The following is an 18,787-nucleotide window of genomic DNA, read 5'->3' as shown; positions in this document are numbered from 1 at the left end:
GGAAGTAAACCAGCGTTTGAATTGGGCGTGACCAGACCCATATAAAGGTAGAGTTGCGACAATGAGTGTTCAAAATTCGTTAAGGTCACGTGGTTCATGTAAACTTCAAATAGTTCCCGGAAGTGATTGACAATGGATTAGAATGCATTTACGTTACGTTTTATGTATGTGTCACTTAATATTAATTTCTGTACAAAATCAAGACGGGAGATTCTTTAGAAAACGCAAAGTAACCCCATAAGTGTATCTAAACTATCGCTATATACAGGGCCAGGTTAAGGTCATCTGGGGCCCGGGGCAGAGGCCTCCCCGAGGCCCCCCCCCCCATTTTTTTTCAATATATATTACTATTATTATTATTATCAAAATACATACGACAGAGAGAGAGAGGCAATTAAATTATGACAGATAATGTAAAAATGAAATTTGCATTTATATTGTGGAACAGTTCACCAACATACAATTGTACCAACATACAAAAAACAAGTAGCCTACAAACATGGGGCAATGCACACAAAAAAATCAACCATGAAATATTATATTATTATCATCAATGAATTACTTAAACTAAGGCTTGAAAAAAACTGCCAGTGGTACCCAGGTCAGCCTAAAATGTGCAACTCCCGAACTCTGAACTCATGAAACATTGTAGCCTAGAGTTTGGCACGTACGCACACAGCCACATTATGATACATTGTTAACACACAGCCCTAGCCAGCCACGACGTCAAATACATTGAAACACGCAGTCTAGCGCACGCACACAGCCCAGCCACATCAAATACAAACAAGGGGGGTGTTGGAGCCGATAACGGTAACGTTGTCAGGGACAGGGGTGGATGTGGACTTATCACTATTTTGATCCTCGTTTGTGGACAAGGAGCCTGCATGAATGAATGCGATGGTACACACACACCCACCTAACTTTCAACGCTTTGATATTGTCCCGGTTAGGTTCCTGCATTGGTCAGTTAAAAAGTAGTCTACATAGTAGGCTAATGACATCCACATTAGGGCTGTAACGATACACCAACCTCACGATTCGGTTTGTATCACGATTTTTGATACGAATCTCGATTTTTCTTTTTTTTTTTGGGGGGGGGGGGTAGACATTGTATTAAATAACATTTTAATAGCCTTCCTTAGAACACCAGAGGATTACAATATAATATATCTATTATTTTATATCCTGATATAAAAATATTTTTCTGAATGACCGATATTTATGACAGCACACTTACTATTTTTTATTACAACTCTACCTCTTTAATTCAGCTGTCTGGTTGAAGCCTGGAAATATTGTGGCCTAAACAAAGTAGCATATAGCTTAGCCTATCATAGTCTACTGATTGGACTGTTCAGTTTCCCCATGTGTGTTTAAGTTTCAAGGTAATACTTGTTCTCCTTGGGACAGGCCCTTTTGGGAAACGTTGGTATTGAGATGATCAGTCAACTTCAATGCAAGAGTTTTAAACAAATATGTGCAGCATGATGCTAAGCGGTTTTAATAGTAATTTAGCTAGTCGTCTATGCGTCCTTGCTTTCACCATTGTGAATGTGTTATTTAAGTCGCGCGTGTTCATTGAGCAGGAGAGGGAGGGAGCGCGAGAGAGAGTGGGGCAAGGAGAGGGGGTTTACTTCTATACTGTTTGGTAAAGTTGCACACATACAGTATGTCTATACACACATTCTCTACAATGAAAGCAAGGAGAGGGATGAAATTATGATTTATTTATTTATTTATTTTTGGACAACGCAGGCTACCGATAAGTAAAGCGGGAGTTGTGGGTTGCTTTTGCGGCCGCATAAGCTGCAAAGCACTGCGTGAAACACTAGAAAGGGTGTGTTGCGATCCTGCCTTTTCACACCGCGACACAGTATCGTGGATATGAATGTCGCGATTTCGGTTTCGAATCGTAAATCGTTACAGCCCTAATCCACATGCAATATCTTTACAACAACAACGTCTAACAACGACCTATTTATTTGGACAACTTTGTATAGCCCTAATAAAGGCTAAAGGTACCTTTGGTTTTGTTCTAGGGAAGGCTACGTTCACGTATGGCTTTAAACAGCGGTAATGCTAGCCATTTTGACAAGTGCAATAATCTTGCCTACCTTGTGCTTGCGGCTTGCCCATTTGAAATAACTCCTCGCTTTGCTGTCTCCATCCTTTCTGTTTTCGTTGTTTAAAAAACGTGTTATATCCATGATGAGTCTCGAGTTAATGAATTAGCTTATAACATTGTGTGCTGATAACCATCATAGATAGTAATAGAAAACAACAAGCTAGCCGACAACTTCTGTAGCATGCGTATGTAGGCTCTCCTGCTCAAACAAAAAGTGCGCGCGTGCATAGTTCTGCATTAAGTTGATTTTGATAACTTTACAAACTTACTTTACAGAAAATTGTAAATAGCCTACTGTCATGCAGTTAAATACTGTGCAGAGTTGGGAAGTTATGGTAGACACACACAGGGGCAATTCTCTCTCGAGTAGCCTGATGATATGCAGTGCGTACTTGGGTACGGCCGTGGTTTTGGCGCGCCTTATTGAGAACGTCTGGCTGCCGCTCTCTCTTTTTTCGAGCTCCGCTTTCATATTTCCTAATTGTCTCATGCAAAGCCATTGTTGTCTGTGATAGCATGCATTGATAAGGGGAAAGACAGGTGACGATAAGACATTTGTTTTCTTTTTTAAATGTCCCGCGCCGGGGCCCCCTAGTGGCCGGGGCCCGGGGCAGCAGCCCCTTTGCCCAATGCCCAAACGCGGCCCTGGCTATATAAAATAAATTACCTCTTACAGTGACTCGAAAAGCTGTAAACAGTGTTTTTGAGAATGCGTTTTCTGACTGTGACAGTCCATCCAGCGGGTGCGGCGCCTATCCGGGGCAGCTTCGCAGACCAGACGCGCCACAACTGAATTGAGTCCGCCCGGCGGGTGTGGGCCGGATCCGCAGGAGCTGCACAGACCTGACGCGCCACAACTAATGGAACACTTTTCCCCCACATAAACCTGCAACTCTACGTTATCTGATTATGCAGAGTGGAAGACTGCAGGCTGCACATCTTTGTGATTATTGGTAAGTGCATTATACAAGTATCATTTTATAAGTAAACTGGTGTTGATGTCGTCTTAGTCTGTTAAATATTTAGGCCTGTATTAAACATGAAAGTTTACAAACTTAGTTTACTCTGAAATTCTGACAACCTGAAACGTGCCAGACAACCTGGTAGTAGCTACGGTTAGCTGGTAGTCTAGGTTCTTTTAAACATGCATCCACAACTAATGTGAACATATGCTTTAAGGCTGAATTGGTGAGCTTTGCTTATTATTCACCAAAATCGCTGAATATCGTGTCCATTGTGTGTTAGCTGCAAATTCGTAGCCATGTTAGCGCTACCCACTTTGTCTGTAACTAGCTAGCTGCTAGTAGCACTGCAGGTATTGCATATCGGTCGGGCGGCCGGCCAGCGTTTTTTAAGCCTGTTTAAAATGGATTTAGAGTGGAAAAACTTGGCAGTAAACACTAGGCTTTTTATCGAAGGTCCACAAGAATTGTCGCTGTCCTCCAGTTTAACCGGTTTGCATGTTAAGTTGATGAGACCTGTTCAAGCATGTTTTTTTTTTGCGATTGCCTACCAAACTAAATATAAAGGATGCAATGCGTTGTTGGCATACTATATACTGTTATAAAATAAATAATCTTTGGATGTTGAATCTAATATTTACTACTCTTTGTTTCTTTGCTTTGTGTGTTGTACGTCTCACAGGAGCAGTGAGGAAGAATTGCAGGTTGATGCCTAACGTTAACGTTAGTCCATTGGGCTAGTTTTTGCCCTGGTCCTCTGACATCCATCCGTGAACGGCGCTGCAATTCATCGTCTGCTCGAAAATATTTCTCAGGACAGCTACTAGCCTACTCTGCGAGAGATCTGCCGCTGCCGCGACCAAGAAACTGCTGCTGACCTGCGAGCTGCCATGCTAGCAGCCTGCCCTGCAGTCTGGATTGATTAGCCTAGACTAGCTAACGTCGAAGAACTCTCACGAAACAACAAACTGTCGCTGTCAAAGTCCACCGAGCTGCTGATCTGCGCTGTCATAGACCTCTCCAGAATAAGTCCCGCCTCCGTAACTTCCGTATCCATCCAACTTCCGGGCGTCGATTGTCTATGGGAAATAACGCTTATTCTGGAGAGGTCTATCATCAGACATCAGCCGGTTAGATGCAACGGACTATGTTAACATGACATTTTCTTTCAGTGCGCTTGCCGAAGTTTGTTTATCAACATAACCCAATGAAAATGGTAGCAAAAATTAAAACACACATTACGCTTACATTTCACATATTGGTTTGTGTTATGTTGTAGTGTGAGGCTAGCGGACACACTGTTCTCTTTTGCCTTTTTGAAAATAAAAGACTATTTTGAAGATTACAAATTGTGTGGGTCTTAATTGTCTGATAGCTTAAATATGAATCACAGATAAGGGCCAGATGAGCCCCAGATGTAGAATATGAGTCTGGGCCAGATCCGCACCAAATGCCATGGCAATAATAACTGTACTGGGCCAGTTCTGGCCCAGATCTGTCTCTGATCCGTAATTCCAACCTGTTCCGGTATTGGCCCGTTGGAAGAAATGACCCGGGGGCAGGTCCGTTTAGTGGATTTTCGCCAAATGCTAATTAAGATCTGGACCAAATCTGGCCCAAATATATTTTGCTGTCTGGGTAATGAGCGAATTACCTTTAGCCAAGCCTAGCCTATCGTCGAACGTTTAAACGTTTTTTAACATCTCCAGTGTAATGGTGGGCATGCTAAGTTAACCGTAGCATTACCTATTCAGTAACCCCATGGTAATGCAAGTGATCATAATAAAATATAAAACGTGACATGTAAGTCCTTCGATAAATAACCAGGCTATGAACTCATAAACATGAGCAGCATTTTGTCATCGTTTGTCATTCACCGTGCTGTGAACAGCATTAAGATGCTATGCTAAAGAGCTTGAGATTCAGACAGGTGAGCACCTGGGAATGGTTGTGCATCGTGTCAGAAAATAGCAATTTGATCAGTGATCATGCATCATCAGCGCAAGCTTGGTTTGAAACTTTCTGGGGATGGGGATTTTACACGATCCTTCATCACTGGGCTAGTGTGCCCTGCTGTGTTAATATGACCGTGCTGATGCAGCTCCCTCAAATCTAGGTTGTCTCATGCATAGGCTAGCTTTTGCCAATGAAAATGAATGCATAATAAAAAAAAACAGTCCTGCTCCTAACTGAAGAAACGTATGTTACCAACAATGTTAACAACAAACTCAGTTTCACGGCTGCAAGTAGGCCTACAAAGTTGGCTGTAAATATGCTTCGCCATAATGAACCAGCTAGCTTTGTGATAACAAAGTCTCAACGTTACCTTTTATGTGTTTAGTCTATTGAAAGTGATATATCAAACGATTAAATCAACAGTTATGGAGGAATTGTTTTGGGGAAGCAATTGCACTATATCCCACTTTTGCTGCACTTTTTAAAATTAAACCACTTAAATCCATAGCCTAGATGAGCATTGCGCATAACGTTACAACTATGTTGACATGATAAAGCTAAATGCCCAAGAAACGTCACATCAGAGAAGTTGTACAAACGCAAAATTACACTTAATGACAGCTTGTTCATAGTGTAGCCTAGTGCTGCCTAATTGAAATGGGATAGGCAAGGTTTATCTTATATTAGGCTATTATGTGTGGCACATTTATTGGGCTTTTAGCCTCTTTTAATTTATTTTATGAGGAACTGATAAAAACTGAGCAGCAGAAAAGCTGTCATAGTCAATACATAAACAGTTTATTATTATAATTAGGTCATTAATTATATTACTTCACTACTATTACTGTTATTATTATTATTCGGATGAGCCAAAAATGTAAATCTGAGTCTGAAAAGTTGGCTACAAACAGTCTATACTGCTGTAACCGCACTGCTGTTATTATTAATTGTTAACTTCCGGGAACTCTTTGAGGCTTCCATGAGCCGCCATTGTTGGAAAAAAATGGAACATTAGCGTCAATGGAGTTGTCGCAACTCTACCTTTATATGGCTCTGGGCCTGACTATTAGTGCTCTTTTGTTCTGTCGGCCTATCAGCTGTATGCTAGAAGTAACCTCATGGCTACTTACTGAACCAGCATGCTGTTTGTTTACAATTGGAATGGAGATGGACAAAGCACAGCGGCTTGCAGATGAGCTGAATCTGATGATGAAGGCTTTACTTTATCCATTGCTAAACCTGCTAAATCCATTGCCAACCTGGTGCCTTGCACTGGGTGTTCATTCAAAATAACATGGTTTGCAAACGTGATCTCATGTTTGTTTTAGACTACTTTATCCATTGCTACTAGCTGGTTCTGTAACCCATTATAGATAGTTTCGATGGGTCATTAGCATCATATGACGACTAGTTTCGATGGGCAATTAATTTGAATAATGTGTGAATGTCTTGTATTGACTGATGGCAGGTACCTGGTACCTCATAAGAGGTTTAATGTACACTGTGGGTCTAGAGAGTGCTTCAGACCACTACAACACACTCTGCACTGCAGGCTGACAGATCAGTGACCGTTGATCTTAATGTCATGCAAATGAGGACCATTGTGTTCCCCTCCCATGGATTCAAAGTAGGCAAACTTTCTTGCATGATTTCTCAGCTTGTAGCTTTGAGATGTGTATACTTTAAATAGGCTACAACTTCTTCAAATGCTATCGGATTTCCATATGTAAGACATTGTTAGAAAGCTTAAAACCTACACTTTAAGAATATGTGAATAACTCAAAATACCTCAAAACGCACTTGTGACCCTCAATTCCATGCCTGGTCACATACATACATACAGGATAATCCGTGGGTCCTCTCGGCCTTTTGCTCTGAGATGCCAGACAGAGCAGCAGAAGGTGCTGTAAAGATAACCCACAACCATCATCAGATCTGTTCTGTCTCTTTAGCTTGCCTAGGTGGCCTTGGCTGGTGGGAGCTATCCAGTCCCTGGGTGCTGAAATAGCCTCTGTTTGTCGGGACAAGGTGCATTGCTGAGGCCTCCGTGATACATTCTATTCAGGAAAGCCTAGACGAGAGCACATGTGTGAGATACATATTATTTCTATCTAAAAGTTTCTTCAAATCAGCTTGTGTCAATTTCAAATCAGCTCGTGTCAAAAAATGATTGAAAATAATTCCCTGTTCTAGTTGCCCTGGTCAGTCAATGAACAACAGGTAGAAGGCTGAGAGCTGAACAACAGTCACGCCTATCATCATCAGTCTTCTTAACAGGTTCTGTTTTTAATAAAGGACTTTGTCTAGTGGGAAGAAAAGATTGACCTACTGTACAGCATAATGCATTGATGAGCGTTGTGCAAGAATGGGATATGTGTGCTCATGTGCTCTTCCTTCAGGAGAACTTTGTTTGTGATCGATCACTTTGTTTATCTATTCAACAGAATAAGGCTGCCGTAGCCTTCATGGCTTCCCATGCCCTTGTAGAGAAAGCACTTCTGTTCATGATGCTGGCACTAGCCTGATCTGACATTCTGTTCTTTACATTATCAGGCACACTTATACTTGTCTGTATGTGAAACACTTGACATGTGACACTTGTAACACTTGTTATGTGACATTTCAGTCCAGAAATACACTACATGACCATGTGGAAAGCTTCTTCAAATTCAAGTTTCACATTCTCCAGCCAGGATGTCTGTGTATTTCTGGTCAGGCTCCATGGTAACTTCAAAGAAGCCACCTTTAGTTCCTTGGTGCTTTTGTAAGTAACATAATGTGATATGTTGCCAAATGAAGGTTGTGAAAGTCAGGGCACAGCATGGCCCTCAAACTAATAATGTCCCGAGTCAAAGCTGCATTTTGAGCTGTCCTGAGCTGAAGGCCTTGTCCCTGGAAGAGGCCTCCAACTGAGGAGGCACTCTTCACGGGGGAGAAACAGTTGCACGTCCGTGGAAACCATAATTATGATTTAATGTGATGTTTGAGCTCGCTTGATTTCCATTTCATAGGGGAGACCAAAGGAATGCTTTGCAAGTACACACACACACACACAGCAATGTGGGCACACATACAGAGACCAAAGGAATGCTTTGCAAGTACACACATACATACACACAGGCACACACACACACACTTTCCTAGACACACATACAAAGGTATCATGACTTATTCATGTCTAAGTCAACAAAGGGGTTGTTTACCATGGGGGCAAGTGGCTCGGAGCAGGTCAGAGTTGTCATCACATGTTCATGCTTTGTGGCCTTTTCCTCAAAGGCATACCACCTCTCCAACTCTCACTCACTCACTGCTGATGCAATGGCTCACCTGGGAATGGGGGGTATATATGTATCTGTCCTCTTTTTTATGTGTGTGTGTGTGTGTTTGCACAGTATGTAAGGGTTTTGGCCAGAGGGATCACCTCAGACACAACAGATAATGTCAACACATCAGCCTTACTGAGCCCTGAGCCATCTCCCTCTGCCTGTCAATCCTACTGCCTCCACTTCAGCAGAGAGAGGGGGGCTATGGGAGAGAGGGAAGGAGGGAGAGAGAGAAAGAGGGAGAGGGAGAGAAGTGGTCGCAGTGGTGCTGGTGGAGTTGGAGGAGGTGGTGGTAGGGGGAAGAGAGTCAAGAGAACAAGGAATCAGAAGAAAGACAACTTGTCATTGACGTGTGCGCGGGAGCTAGCGTGGTTCTAGGTAAATGACAGCGTGGTGGTGGTCCCTGGTGTGTCGCCGGTGACACTGTGCACTTATCTGCTGTCGCACCACTGACAGCTGCCTCGTCCCCAGCTGGAGAGCCCAGAGGGGACGCTGACGACGGCGACGGGCCTGGAGCCCTGATCCAGCCTGGCTGCCGGGGATACGCGCCACCAGAGGGATCGACCGCACACACACACACTCACAAGGCGCTTGCTTTGCTGTCGCTGCTTTTTGACGAGTTTGATGGTTGAGGGCTTTGGGGATCTCTGATGTTGCCACATCTTTTTGTTTTATTTTGCCTGGTGTGTGCACCATTGCTTTTATTACTAGTCTCTCTCTGCGTATGTGTGCTTTTGTGTGTGTGTATGGGTGTGTGTGTGTGCTTGCACGTGTTTAATGCCCTCTTATCAAATCTTTATTATGTGTGTGTGTGTGTGTGCATGTTGAAATTCCCTTTTTATCAACACTGTATTGTGCATTTGTGTCTGAATTCTCACAATTCATCACTAAGACAGGAAGATGAAGTGAAGGTGTCCTCCTGTGCGTTTAATGCCAGAGTTCTGCATTCCAACCGGGCTAATATGAACTACTGTAGTGTTCTGAGGTCACCACAACGACCCTCTCTGGACTAACATTAGGCCTACATGAGAATTAGGATTAGTTGGTCAAGATTAGTAGACTGGCCTTTTTAGTCGATGAGCAAACCCATGCTTGGATAACGTGCTCTCCAAAGAACTGCTTCAGTGGAAGGTTCTTGTTAAGGTCCATACAAAAATGTCAGAAATCAAGTTAATACAATACTTATGCGGTTCCATGCCATTACATTGCAATCAGAATCCTGTTCACAGCAATTTCAAGGCTGTTTCACCTCTGTCAGTGCAGTGATTAATCTCTGGGCAGCAGTACAGTCCTTAAGGTGGACGTGCACTGTGCCTGCTGCTGTGAGTGTGTGTGTGTGTGAGAGAGAGAGAGGGGGAGAGAGAAAGCTTTTTATGTTTGTGTATGTTGATGTTGTGAGCTCCATCAATTCAACTCTGGAGGGCGACCAAAGCAATTCATTCCCACTGAAATAATTTCTTTCTACATACACACTCTCTCTGTATGCTCTTATTTGTCTCAGCACACATAAAGCTCTTTCCATGTCGGACCAAACAGCAAAAAGACACCGCTGTAAGGACCAGCGTTTTGGCCAACTCTTTTTGAATTTCTAAAGAATGCCTTTTGCAGTTGCAAGGCCAATATTTCAGGACAAAGCTGCAAAGGTCTGCCACATGGCTACCCCCACCACAAACAAAGACATTCCTAACTACACAGAGTGCCAGGCCAAACTAATTATCATACAGTATTGGTTACCTCTGAAGTATCAGTGTCAATCTATGTTGTGAATAATACATTCATGTCTGGTCTTGAATTAAAGGGACACCAGGCAAGCCTGATGCTTTTTCTCTACGAAACTCCCCCTCGCTCGGTCTGAAGCTCTTTTCCTTTTCTTTGCGTCTTCCGTCAAGGGTTTTCGCTGCTTCTTCGCCGGCTCTGCCATTATACACACGTTTGCAACAATCTCTAGCGTTTTGTTAGCCTGCCTCTGTGCTGTAAACTGATCCTGCTTCGGTCGGCGGGTAGGATACTCCGAACTTGCAAGTGGGATATTCTTCCTACAGGCAGTAGGGGCGGGCGAGAGAGCCTTCATTCGCCCCGTAATGAGTCATTTAACCATATACCGACTTACGAAGATGATTAATTAACACGAAAACGTTGCCTGGTGTCCCTTTAATACTTGTAATGTGGGCAACAGTCTGATCATGGTTTCATCACAATTTAATGTTTTTGTGCTTAGTTGTAGATTAAAAACAAGCATCACACCCACACCTATCCCACCAGCTATCCAATGATCTGCATGCCAGGTGGGAGAGTCTTGAATATTTGAAAGCGTTGAACTTAAATTGGGATAGCTCTTGGAGATAAGATGTCTTCTCTTTTGTCTTTGCTCGGGCCTTTGCTCTGACTTCTTAGCCCCCCCCCCCCCCCCTCTCTGTCTTCCTATCTCTCTCTCTTCCCCTCTCATTCCCTCTGTAATGAGTCCTGATGTTCCCGGGCTGATCAACCTCTTGATCATGTGAACTGTTGATGAATTACTCTACCACATGATGGTATGACCCCATTGTGGGCCCACACATGTTGCTGCTACAACAACTTGTGATTATATCTCTAACCTTTTACCCTTTTTCCAGGAGAAACTAACTAGGAAGCAGGAAATGTAATTAATGTGTACATTGTCATGTCTTGATTGATTAACTCTGGGGGTCTCACGGAAGCAAAGATCTCAGTCCCAGAACAGTAATGATCATGTGATTCCTAACCAGGTGACCCTTCATCAGGTGACCTCCAACCATGTAATCTCTATCAAAGCAAAGTCACTTCCATCTAAACTTATATAAAGTGAGGAGCCTACTTAAGAATATATCACAAGAAGCTCCAGGAGTTCTGTAGCCAGATCCTCCCGCACCACTTCGGTGTGTAGTCATCATCTTCTGAGCCAGGAATAAATTGTTGTCCTGATCCGCATAACCTTTCCGAGTACTTACTGACCATAGTCGTAGTCTAAGGTAACGGTGTTGCCACAATGTAGGATTAGTTATCGCCGCCGTAGATGCTAATCAGCTGGAGTGGTAAGCTATACAGCAGAACTGACTATTGTAGGCTATTGGGTGATGTAGCAATGGGCAGTTTGTCAGCGATGGTATAGACAAGACAATGAAACCTTGGCTCAGCCTGAACCCTCTGTAGCACAGGGTGTAGTAGACTGCTAGCACGCTGATGAGAATAGCAGTCTGAGTCAGCACTGTAGCCTCTGTCCATCTTCAGAACTAGTACATGTTGTGTTTTTTAGGAACCGCCCGAATTAAACGGCCGTGGAGGAGTTAGACCTACATAACATTGTTCCTAGAAGTAACACATGTCATAAGAAAACTCTCTTTAACAGTCTATATTGTAGGCATACCAACCTACTATGGATATTGTTTTTACATTAAACTGAAACTTTCCATATTAAGCGGAGTCAGATTTATTAGGTTAACAGGAGTTCTAATCAGGGGTGCAGGAGGCACGGGTGATGTGGGGGGTATGTCCCACGCAGTGCTGAAGAGACAGCCGTCATCCCCCTCACTTTTCATAAGGAAAAAAAGCCTTATAGGTACGCTAAATAAATAATAACATATAGGATTTGCGCTAACTGTAAAACTCCCCATTAACAGCATCACATCACTAACCACAGCCATCTACAGTACTGTAAGACTGCACAATCTCATATTCACTCTGTTGGATATCTGAAGCCAGTTTGTCTACTAACAATCATAAAATAATCCAGGCTACTTGCTTAGCATAAATCATTTATCATCATATTTATTTGAGGCAGGCTGGTGACATGCATTTCGTTTGGAGCGGCATGCATACCCGTAGCTATCAAAATCATTTTCGGTTTGGTTTGGGATTTAATGTACTTTTGGACTGTTTGATTATATTGCTAAATGTTGGGACTGATGGGCACTGAAATCTGGAAGATATTTGATGGTTCACTGTTAAGTTTCATGCAGTTGAAAAAGTGTCGGGATTTCCACTGCTGTTTATTGCGAGACAAGGCAGCCCTTCATTGAATAGGGGTTGTGCTGTAATAGAAACCTTTTTGCGTAGCCAAGTAGCCTAAATTGAGTTATTGTTTAATTATGCATGATTTAGTATTTTTTTAAAAATAAAATTCATAGGCTGGAATGCCTTGAGTCGCAACAATTGTGTTTAAATGTAGTAGGCTTTAGCCTCTGGCAATTAGCTCGAAAGGGGCGGCAAGAGAATGACCTTGAGAACGTGTGTTGGAGACCCATGGTAGGAAAACGACTTTTCTTTGCCAACCGTAGGCTATTAATCCAACGAACATAATACAATACAATACAACATATAATAAAATATTAAGAATAGGTTATTTCATTGACTTAAATCGAACAATGTCTTCTAGTGGACTGATGGCAATTGTTGGTATGGTAGGCAATTGTTACCCCGTCTTGTATATGCACTGTTAGACTTTTTATTGTATTTTTACAGTATCTCACTGGCAACACTGTTGCCAGTGACTTACTGTAAGTAGTCTTCTACAGTAGCCTTACTGTAGATGTGTTTTCCAGTAAGAAACCCTTACCGCAATTTTAGTGTACAGTATGCCCCTACTGAGACTTAATTTTACAGTAACTCACTGGCAACAGTGTTGCCAGTGAGTTACCTACCTATCCCTTTACAGTAGCCTAACTGTAAGTTCCTTCAACAGTATTATGTCCTTACTGCAATGTCCAGTACAATATCCTTACTGTATATATACATAGAAAAAGAGATTTTTATTTTTAATTAAAAATACTTTTTTATTGAATACTTTACAGTACATGCACAATACAAGAATGTGACAATGTAACTAGCTTCAGTCTTCAAATCTGCAACAATGTAATGCAACAGTGCAATCATTTTAAAAGATTCTGGGAACAAAAGCTTGAATACTCTATGATGCTCACCTATCAAATATTTCAGTTAGACTGTTAGGCATTCAGTTAACACAGGGGAAAATACAATATTCACTATCTGTATCAACAATGAAAGAAGAGACCAATGACCATTTCCCTCTGGGATAATGTCACCAAACATGAGTGGCAGATTGCGAAGTAAACACCAACATTGAATAGCATTTATACCCAAATCATTACTATGTATTGTTCCTCAATTGAGCAACCTTGCTCTTAGTTCTGCTACCCTAGGTGTTTCCTTTACCTGGCCGACGTCTATTTCGTAGATTGTTGTTTGGATAAAGGTGTACATATTGTGAAGTACTTTGTTGTAGGACGTACCGAACACAAAATTACTCTTGAACAGTTCATCAAAGGCGCCAACTGCACTGGCTGACATGCATGGGATGGCGTACTTGTCGAGAACAATGTAGTATGCATGGATGGTGTTCTTCTTGGGTCCAGCTGCAAGGAGGTATGGCTGCTTGCTCTCCTATGGCATCCAGATGTTCTTGTATACTGTTTCCAGTCTGTGAATGAATTGTTTCACTTTAATGCAGGGCTTAAAGTGTCATATCAGATGATGAAAAAGACATTCAGACCATGTTCCATTGACGGTGGAGGTTATTATCCAATGTTTGTATGACAATATCAATAGTATGGTTCAAGAGTGTTGAGTGTAGCCTACATAAATCTGTAAATCTGGATAAAAGTGTAAATCTTGATAATGTAGTGTGATTGCAGAATGTTAAAAGTTGCATTTTGTGCATAAACTCTGAAATTTGATTTTACTTGCGTTTAGCTTAAATGAGAAAAAATATGAGCCGTCATTACTTTGAGAACATCTCGATACAAGCACTATGTACTGGTAGGCAAGTGGAGAAAATATTTTGACCAACACCGATTTTGTTAAATTTCATTATTTGAATGCAAGAAAGAAACAACGCAACAGAAGGCAACACTTTAACGTGGGCCTAATCTAAAAGGTGGCACACATGCATAACTGATGGCGACAAGAATCATCCACCAACCTTTAAGAACATGACAACATGATTCTCTGCCATGGATGCAGACATCTTCCCGGGTCTTTTGTGGCCTTGTGCAACCGGTGGAATGAGGTGGAGTAGGAGAAGTATCCCTGCAAGTTCATGATCCCATGCTATATGAAAAAGAGGCACATCGATGTGATTAACATCTTAGTCAAACTTTATCAACAACTCCAACTGAGAGAAAATCGTTCAATTGTTTTAAAGTATCTGACCTGCGTCATTTTCTTCATCATCATTCCCCACACTCTCTGCTGCATCAATCAGCTCCTGAAGATCTCGTGACAGATGCAAGCCATGCTCTGGGCTATGGTCTTGTCCTACAGGAGATGACAACATACAATGTATCACAATGGCAGCATTATTATTTCACTGAACATTTTATCTTGAGTTGGTCCATTTATCTTTGTACATAGTTGTTTAAATAAAGTTTAATGCAGAATGAACTACACCTTCAGTATGATGCATCAGAAATAAACAAGCTCTGAGTTATATCAAATCGGATCCCAAACGGAATATCACCCCCATTTTAGAGATAGTAGCAATATGTCAGAAGCATAATATAAACACATGGCTGTATACATGACACCGTTTACTTAATTTACTGTGTTGATGCACCTTGCGAATTTCGTCCATTGTCGTCTAATTCAGTCCATCACATGTGGACTGAAATTAGCCATTATTGAGTATAACGTTCGCATACATTGAAACGTCTACGTTTAAGAAATGAATCAATTAACGTTACTCGGAACACACCGTCAAGGTTCACATGCCAATATCAAGTTTGTATTTACATGTCATCAAAGGCGAAGCAAAGCAACAGGCTAACGTTACATAAGAAGACAACCGTGCCTGCACACAACATTAAGTATAGCGCATCAAGGATAGTTTAACACATAGCCTACCATCATCCAGAAAAATTCTGAACTTCAGCTCAGTGACACGCACAAACTTTTGTTCAGTCCTGTATTTTTATCAGCATCTGGGGTTAGTCCTGTAACGTTAGAGCAAATCAAACGATACACAATTAGGCAATGTATTTTAAGCCTATGCCTCACATTGACGTTAAGTGACATAATCTTGCAATCATGAAAAATGGTTTACTGACGTTATGAATGTAACGCCCCCCAACTAATAACGCTAATTGTAATTACCCACATTACTTCAATTTTCTAAAAGCAATAACATCTCTTATTATTTCGGCAGCCCGTTTGCTTTCAAATAAGGTCCGCCACACTAAAGAGTTAACGTTAGCTATAAGGTGCTAGCTAACATTCGCGCTTAAAATAGGTATGATAACGTTAACGTTAGGTTACCATGAACTAGCCAAGTTAGTGCTAGCTTTAAGCGCGCACAAAAGCAACAAAACCTTAGAACTAAATGATTAACAACGTAATCTAACCTATGTCATTTAAAAAAAATAAATCATGCCTTGTTGTCAATTTTCCAAACAACATTTAGCTTACACAAAATATGTTCATCAAACTCACCGTAAATCCCGTGCAACCAACTCCGTGGTGAAGTGAACTGAAAATCCAACAGGAAAATTTGAAATCAGCAGAGTCGCGCGCGGAGCCGTTGGCTGTCTTTGGAGGCGTGGTTACCAAAGATTCTAGAGCGGAGCTGGTGGTTAGCTGCTACCAGAGCCCGTCTACGGACATTCTGCTGCTACCAACATAGTTTCTTCAGAGCAAAGTAATCAACTCTTAGGGTTATTTTACACTTGCATGATTAAAAGAAACTCTCTAAGTGCATATGGAATTTTACACTCCAAATTTTACACTGCCGATTTTACTGTGTAAGTAACTGGATGTTTAACAGCTGCTGGAGACATTTAAAGTTATGGTAGCACTACTGTTGTTTTTATCTACTGTGAAAGTGTTTAACAGTAGCGCTACCACAAACTACCTATTTCCCAGTAAGTTACCATAAATTGTATGAAACGTCATCAAAATGCCCATAATGCAATGCAAAATACAGTAGTGATACTGTAATGATAATGTTGTGGTATTTTACTGGCCATTTTGCGGTAAGGATACTGGGAAATTACAGTTAAGTCTAACAGTGTGGGAACCTGCCTTTATTTGTCCTGCTATAAATAGAATCAATCCCGGGCATAATTTGAGGATTTATGGTAGCCTAGTGCTCAACTCCTCCTGCTCAACATGACGTTAGCTGTTATGTTTATGATAACAAACTCAACTAGCCTACTTATCAACTCGTTTTCACTAGCCTAAATATAAAATACAAGTCTATCAACGTTTTTGTTCTAAGACATTTATTTCAAACATAATTTCAAGACACAAATTGGATACTTCAGTTACCTTGGTGCATAAATCCCAGAGAGTAGGCTACCACACCCCAGAGTGATGGGCCTAGGGTTCTTATGCGTTCAGTGTGGGGTATAAACAAGCTGAGAATTTAGCGGTGTCACGTCTGCCTGTCACAGACGTGGGGAGCTCTTTGAAGCTTTGGATAATGTGATACAGTCACTACAGTAACAGTATTTTATTTTACTTCTTATGTAATTTTTTTTTCAATATTATAAATGCTTTGTTTAAATGCTGTTGGAACAAATAGTTGATTATAAAGGTGTAAGAACGCCTCATAAAATGATATATATATATATATATATCCTCAGAAACATAGAGACGTCGAGCTATATCATCACTTAAAGGAGCTTGTGTGGACAAATAGGGTGAAGAGTTAAATGGCAATGATGTTATTACATACTCGTTAATCTGACTCCATTTGATTAATAATTTGTATCACCAATCAATTACCAAGTAACTAGTTTATCAGCTATGGAGGAGAATGGCATGGCACACTACGAGAATTGAAGTTATCCGATTGGTAGGCAAGTAAACAATTTATTAGGCATTAAGCCTTAAAGGTAAATGTAACCAATATCACTTCAGTTGAATGTACAAGTAAACTCACATGGTCTACTGTAACAAATGGTAACAAAGGAAACTTAACCAATTCACAGAGGTAAACTTGACAAGTTAGAGATAACTGATACACCAGATAAAACAATACAAACCCCGAGATAGGAAAGGGGGAGAGGGAAAAAGAGAGAGACAGAGAGAGGGAGACAGAGAAAGGGGGAAAAGCGAGAGACCCAGAGAAGAGGTCCAAGATGGGAAAGAAGCCTCCAGAGCCTCCACTTTTATCATATCACCCCCGACTCATCAGAGCCTTTGTTGTCTGACGTGGATGGGTGTGACCCAGGTGGATATCATAACTTTATGCTACAGTTTAATTCTTAATCTACAACTATGCACAGATACATTCAATTGTACCAAAACCATAATCAGATTGTTGCCCACATTACAAGTATTAATTCAAGACCAAACATGAATGTATTATTCACAACACATATTTACAGAGCAATACTGTATGATAATGAGGTTGGCCTATCTCACCACAAGACATCAAGTAGGCCCAGGACTGAGTTATCTCTCAGTAGAGGGGCCAGAACAAGGACCAAATGGTCACTTTATGCATGAGCGGGTGTTGGGGATCTTTGGCCATGGCCAGCTAAGACAATACAGATTAAACACAGGCATCCATACATGTAAATTGAATGCAAAAAGGCATTCTTTAGAAATGCATAAGGTTTGGGCAAAAGACGGGCCTTACAGATCGCCCAGTTGACAGCGTGAGTCACTCATAAATTCACAGATGTCAAAACAAGACCCGTCGTCCATCTTCTCATTGTTGTTCATAGTGTCCGAAGGAGACTCTCAAATCAGTGCCATGCGTTTGGCATTAGTTATCTAGATTTCCAGGTTTCCAGTCACGAGTCCTTTAGCTCTCACACCCTCTGGGTGCGAATGTCTTTGTCTTCTGTGTAAAGGTGACCTGGGGAGTTGAGCAGACCCTGGCAACGGCTCAAATCCATAACTGGGATTTTGAAATCAGACATGTAATATCATAGCTTTGACATAACATCTCATTAAATTGTGGGCGAACAGCAACAGTCTTATTTTCTATGAGTTGGGATAGGGAGAGACAGGAAAGAGAAAAGATAGGGGAAAGAGTAGAACAGGCAAAAACAATATGCAAATTCTGGAATAAAAGAAATAAAACAAGTTTCTGGTGTATCTCAGTTTGAAAAGGTTGTTACATAAAATAAATCATTTCTTGTTGATGAAAACATTAAACTTCAAAACCAAAAGAAAGTCAAATAAATCAAAAGGAAAGGCAAATTTGTCTGTTTTTTCATGTATCTTACTCCCAACAATCCAAATTCCTCAATTTGTGCCGTTAATGTTAAGTATATGTGCTTTATCACTTCTGGACATTACAATCATAATCCTGTCGGGACTGTTAAAAATTAATATTTGAAAGATTCTCCTGTCAGTTGTAAGGAACTAGATGGACCGCAGAGCGGTACAAAATATGACCGCCGCCCAGTCCAGCACATTTTTTCCACAAAAATAAATCA

At 41.3% G+C, this 18,787-nt stretch overlaps 1 long non-coding RNA gene across 1 annotated transcript; it reads right to left on the bottom strand.

Moving 5' to 3' along the window:
- Window positions 1-14,317: 14,317 nt before the first annotated feature.
- LOC143101546 (uncharacterized) lies at window positions 14,318-15,966 on the bottom strand. Its single transcript, XR_012982418.1, has 4 exons — window positions 15,828-15,966; window positions 15,243-15,331; window positions 14,553-14,657; window positions 14,318-14,450 (listed from the first exon to the last, which is right to left on the bottom strand). It is a non-coding gene; the product is annotated as an uncharacterized LOC143101546 (long non-coding RNA).
- Between the last annotated feature and the right edge of the window lie 2,821 nt (window positions 15,967-18,787).

Source organism: Alosa pseudoharengus, unplaced genomic scaffold, assembly GCF_046254945.1.
Source record: "Alosa pseudoharengus isolate Yale_2024_CS ecotype anadromous, Long Island Sound unplaced genomic scaffold, YU_APseudo_1.1 YU_APseudo_1.1_scf_37, whole genome shotgun sequence".
Lineage (NCBI taxonomy): Eukaryota > Metazoa > Chordata > Actinopteri > Clupeiformes > Clupeidae > Alosa > Alosa pseudoharengus.
The sequence above is the reverse complement of the archived record's forward strand: the minus strand, read 5'-3'. Positions and strand labels throughout refer to the sequence as shown.